Source organism: Theropithecus gelada, chromosome 6 (assembly GCF_003255815.1).
Source record: "Theropithecus gelada isolate Dixy chromosome 6, Tgel_1.0, whole genome shotgun sequence".
Classification (NCBI taxonomy): Eukaryota; Metazoa; Chordata; class Mammalia; order Primates; family Cercopithecidae; genus Theropithecus; species Theropithecus gelada.
In genome coordinates, this window is record NC_037673.1 from 75,748,164 (window position 1) to 75,753,753 (window position 5,590).

At 45.5% G+C, this 5,590-nt stretch overlaps 1 pseudogene; it reads left to right on the forward strand.

Annotated features, from left to right (window-relative positions):
- Nucleotides 1–1,935: 1,935 nt before the first annotated feature.
- LOC112627027 lies at nucleotides 1,936–3,188 on the forward strand (annotated as a pseudogene).
- The last annotated feature ends 2,402 nt before the right edge of the window (nucleotides 3,189–5,590 follow it).

Here is a 5,590-nt window from a genome sequence, read left to right on the forward strand (position 1 = left end):
TGTCTCTACTAAAAATACAAAAATTGGCTGGGCACAGTGGCACATGCCAGCTACTTGGAAGGCTGAGGCAGGAGAATTGCTTGAACCTGGGAGAGGGTGTTGCAGTAAGCCGAGATCGTGCCACTGCATTCCATCCTGGGCGGCAGAGTGAGACTCCATCTCAAAAAAAAAAAAAAAAAAAAACCACCAACAACAAAAAATTAAAAATAAATAAACAAATAAATGATGCTGGGAAAACTGTATGTCACATGCAAAAAAAAAAAAAAATGAAATTGTACCCTTACATTATATACAAAAATTAACTCAAAATGGATTAATGACTTAAATGTAAGACTTGAAATACAAAACTCCAAGAAGAAAACACAGGAAAAAGCTTCTTGATATTAGGGGAAAAACGTCTTGACATTGGTCTTTATAATTTTGTTTTGGCTGTGACACCAAAGCACAGGCAATAAAAGTAAAAATAAACAAATGGAACTACATCAAACTAAAATGCTTCTGTGTAGCAAAGGAAACAACCAACAAAATGAAAAGGCAACCTATGGAATCAGGGCAAATATCTGTAAACCTTACATCTGAAAATACAGCCCGGGCGCGGTGGCTCATGCCTGTAATCCCAACACTTTGGGAGGCCGAGGCGGGTGGATCACTTGAGGTCAGGAGTTCAAGACCAGCCTGGCCAACATGGTGAAACCCCGTCTCTACTAAAAATACAAAAATTAGCTGGGCATGGTGGTGCATGCCTGTAATTCCAGCTACTCAGGAGGCTGAAGCAGGAGAATTGCTTGAACCTGGGAGGCAGAGGTTGCAGTGAGCCGAGGTCACATCACTTTACTTAGGCCTGGGTGATGGAGTAAGACTCTGTCTCAAAAAAAAAAAAAAAAAAAAAAAAGAGTTATATAAAGAAAATAAGAAGCTCATACAACTCACCAGCATAAAGCCAAATAACCAAATTTTAAAAATTATTTTTATTTTTATTTTTTGAGACAGAGTCTCGTTCTGTTGCTCAGGCTGGAGTACAATGGCGAGATCTCTGCTCACTGCAACCTCCACCTCCCGGGTTTAAGTGATTCTCCTGCCTCAGTCTCTTGAGTAGCTGGGATTACAGGTGCCCGCCACCACGCCTGGTTAATTTTTTGAATTTTTAATAGAGACGGGGTTTCACCATGTTGGCCAGGTTGGTCTCAAACTCCTGACCTCAGGTTATCCACCCGTCTCAGCCTCCCAAAGTGCTGGGATTACAGGCATCAGCCACTGCGCCTGGCCACAAATAACCCAATTTTTTAAAAAGGCAAAAGATCTTGAATATAGATTTTTCCAAAGAAGCCATACAAATGGCCAAAAGGCACGTGAAAAAGTGCTCAACAGCACTCATTGTCAGAGAAATGCAAGTCAAAACTCCAATGAAGTATTGCCTCACACCTGTTAGAATGGTTATCAAAAAGACAAGGAACGTGAAATTTCGGTAAGGGTGTGGAGAAAAAAGAACTTTTGTATATTGTTGGTGGGAATGTAAGTCGGTACAGCCATTATGAAAAAGAGTATGGAAGTTTCTCAAAAGTTAAAAATAGGGCCAGGTGTGGTGGCTCACATCTGCAGTCCCAGCACTTTGGGAAGCTGAAGCAGGGAGATTGCTTGAGCCCAGGAGTTTGAGACCAGCCTCAGCAACATAGTGAGACCCCATCTCTATAAAAAAAATACAAAAATTAGCCAGGTGTGGTGGCACACACCTATAGTTCCAGATACTCGGGAGGCTGAGGTGGGAGGATTGCTCGAGCCCGGGAAGTGGAGGTTGCAGTGACTTGAGATCTTGCCACTGCATTCTAGCCTGGGCAACAGAATGAAGCTCTGGCTCAAAAAAAAAAAAAAAAAAAAAAAAAAATTAGGTCCTAGGCACAACCTAAGTCCTGTCCTCTTGCTTTTCTCCCAGACAGCATGAGCTTTACCACTCGCTCCACCACCTCCTCCACCAACTACTGGTCCCTGGGCTCTGTCCAGCTGCCCAGCTACGTGGCCCAGCTGGTCAGCAGCATGGCCAGCATCTATACAGGTGCCAGGGGCTCAGGCTCCCGGATCTCGGTGTCCCACTCCACAAGCTTCTGGGGCGGCTTGCGGTCTGGGACCTGGTGGGAATAGGGGATATCCAGAAGGAGACCATGCAAGGCCTGAACGACCATCTGGCCTCCTACCTGGACAGAGTGAGGAGACTGCAGCCTGATAAATGGAGGCTGGAGAGCAAAATCCGGTAGCATCTGGAGAAGAAGGGACCCCAGGTGAGAGACTAGGGGCATTACTTCAAGACCATTGAGGACCTGAGGGTTCAGATCTTCGCAAGTACCGTGGACAGTGCCTGCATCATTCTGCAGATTGACAATGCCCATATTGCTGCTGATGACTTTAGAGTCAAGTGTGAGACAGAACTGGCCATGTGCCAGTCTGAGGAGAGTGACGTCCATGGGCTCCGCAAGACCACTGATGACACCAGTGTCACTCAGCTGCAGCTGGAGGCAGAGGTTGAGGCTCTCAAGGAGGAGCTGCTCTTCATGAAGAAAATCCACAAAGAGGAGGTAAAAGGCCTCCAAGCCCAGACTGCCAGCTCTGGGTTGACTGTGGAGGTAGATGCCCTCAAATCTCAGGACCTCACCAAGATCATGGCAGACATCCAGGCCTAATATGACAAGTTGGCTCAGAAGAACTGAGAGGAGCTGGACAAGTACTGGTCCTAGAAGACTGAGGAGAGCACCAAGCAGTCTGCTGAGATCAGAGCTGCTGAGATGATGCTCACGGAGCTGAGATGTAAAATCCAGTCCTTGGAGATCAACCTGAACTCAATGAGAAATCTGAAAGCCAGGTTGGAGAACAGCCTGAGGGAGGTGGAGACCCGCTATGCCATGCAGATGGAGCAGCTCAACAGGGTTCTGCTGCACCTGGAGTTGGAGCTGGCACAGACCTGGGCAGAGGGGCAGCACCAGATCCAGGAGTATGAGGCTCTGCTGAACATCAAGATCAAGCTGGAGGCTGAGATCGCCACCTACCACTGCCTGCTGGAAGATGGGGAGGGCTTCAATCCTGGTGATGCCCTGGACAGCAGCAACTCCATCCAAAGCATCCAGAAGACCACCACCCGCAGGACAGTGGACGGCATAGGGGTGTCTGAGACCAACGACACCAAAGTGCTAAGACGTTAAGCCAGCAGAAGCCGGGTATCCTTCGGGGCGCAGGAGGCCAATACAAAGTTCAGAGGTCATTGGGAAAAAAAATTAAAAATAGAACTACCATACAATCCAGCAATCCTACTTCTGAATATATATCCAGAGGAAATGGAATCAGTATCTCAAAGAGGTATCTGCATTCCCATGTTAATTGCAGCACTATTCACAATAGCCAAGATATGGAAACAACCTAAGTGTCCATGGATGGATGAATGAATGAAGAACATTTTGGTGTGTATATATACAATGGGATATTATTCAAGCCACGTAAAAGAAGAAAATCTTGCAATATGCAACAACATTGATGAAAGCAGAAAACATCATGCTAAGTGAAATAAGCCAGACCCAGAAAGACACATAACGTATGATTTCACTTGTAGAATCTAAGAAAGTCAAATTCGTAGAAGCAGAGTAGAACGACAGTTGCCAAAGGCTGAGGAGTAGGAGAAATGAAGAGATGTTGATCACAGGATATAAACTTTCAGCTCTAAGATGAACAATTTCTGAGCTTGGCTCAGACCCCCACTTCTAAATAAAAAAAAAAGATGAACAAGTTCTAGGGATCTACTGAACAGCAAGGGTAGTGTTGAATGCGTTAATTTGATTATGATAATCATTACAAAATCTATACACATATGTCAAATCATCATGTTGTATGCCTTGACTATATATGATCTTTGTCAATTAAACTTTTTTTTTTTTTTTTTTTTTTAGACATAATCTTGCTCTGTCACCCAGGCTAGAGTGCAGTGGCAGGACCTTTGCCTCCCAGGTTCAGGCGATTCTCATGCCTCAGCCTCCCAAGTAGCTGAGATTACAGGCGCCCGCCACCGTGCCTGGCTAATTTTTGTATTTTTTTGTCGGTTTTTTTGTTTTGTTTTGTTTTGTTTTGTTTTGTTTTTGAGATGGAGTGTCACTCTGTCGCCAGGCTGGAGTGCAGTGACATGATGTCAGCTCACTGCAACCTCCAGCTCCCTGGTTCAAGCAATTCTCCTGCCTCAACCTCCCGAGTAGCTGGGATTACAGGAACGTGCCACCATGCCCAGCTAATTTTTTTGTATTTTTACTAGAGATGAGGTTTCACCATGTTGGCCAGGCTGGTCTCACACTTCTGACCTCAGGTGATCCGCCCACCTCAGCCTCCCAAAGTGCTGGGATTACAGGCGTGAGCCACTGTGCTTGGCCTAATTTTTGTATTTTTAATAGAGACGGGGGTTTCACCGTGTTGGCCAGGCTGGTTTCAAACTCCTGACCTCAAGTGATCCACCCACCTCAGCCTCCCAAAGTGCTAAGATTACAGGCATAAGCCACTGCCTTTTTTGAGATTGTCTTGCTCTGTCACCCAAGCTGTAGTGCAGTGATGCCATCACAGTTCACTTTGACTTCAAACCCCTTGGGCTCAAGCAATCCTCCTGCCTCAGCCTCCCGAGTAGCTGGGTCTATGGGTATGTACCCACCACGCCTGGATATATACATTTTTTTGAGATAGGGTCTCAATCCCATTGCCCAGGCTGGAGTGCAGTTGCACAATCATGGTTCACTGCAACCTTGACTTCCCCGGCTCAGGTGATCCTCCCACCTCAGCCTCCTGCATAGCTGGGACTACAGGCACACGCCACCATGCCTAGCTAATTTTTGTATTTTTTTGTAGAGACGGGGTTTTGCCTTGTTGCCCAGGCTGATCTCAAATTCCTGAGCTCAGGCAATCTGCCTGCCTCAGCCTCCCAAAGTGCTGAGATTACAGGCATGACTCACCACACCTGGCCTCAACTATTTTAAAAAGAGAGAGACTTGAATACTTACAACAAGAAGCAGAAGACTGAAGTGAGTTTGGTGATCTAATCAAATACTGTTAGAAATTTCCAAAAGACATAGCAAGTGCTCTTGTTCACAAAGAAAATGAAATTCAAGTTTTGAGTAATGGCATTGTGCAGCTGAAATAGCTGCAGGTGACCAGACTGAGAAATTAAAAAACAGACGATGCATGTCTCACAAAAGGAATCTTTGTTAACAATAGTTGAAAACCATGTAGACCATTTCTAATCCAAACTGAGTGCTGAGTTGATGGCTTGGCAAGGGCTGGGAAACAGAGAAGTTGGAACACAATTCTTGCTTGTTGCATCAAGCCATAGATCTGCTAGTAAATGAATATAAAACCTTACATCAAGGCCAGGTGCGGTGGCAGAGGCTGCAGTGAGCCGAGATTGTGCCACTGCACTCCAGCCTGGGCGACAGAGTGAGACTCCGTCTAAAAAAAAAAAAAAAAAGAATGGGAAGGGAAGGGAAAGATAAGACATACCAGCTACAGAGTAGGTAAAATTCTGCAAGTAGAGAATTCAAGGAATGGAGGATGAAGGGCAGAAAGCAAAGATCTTACC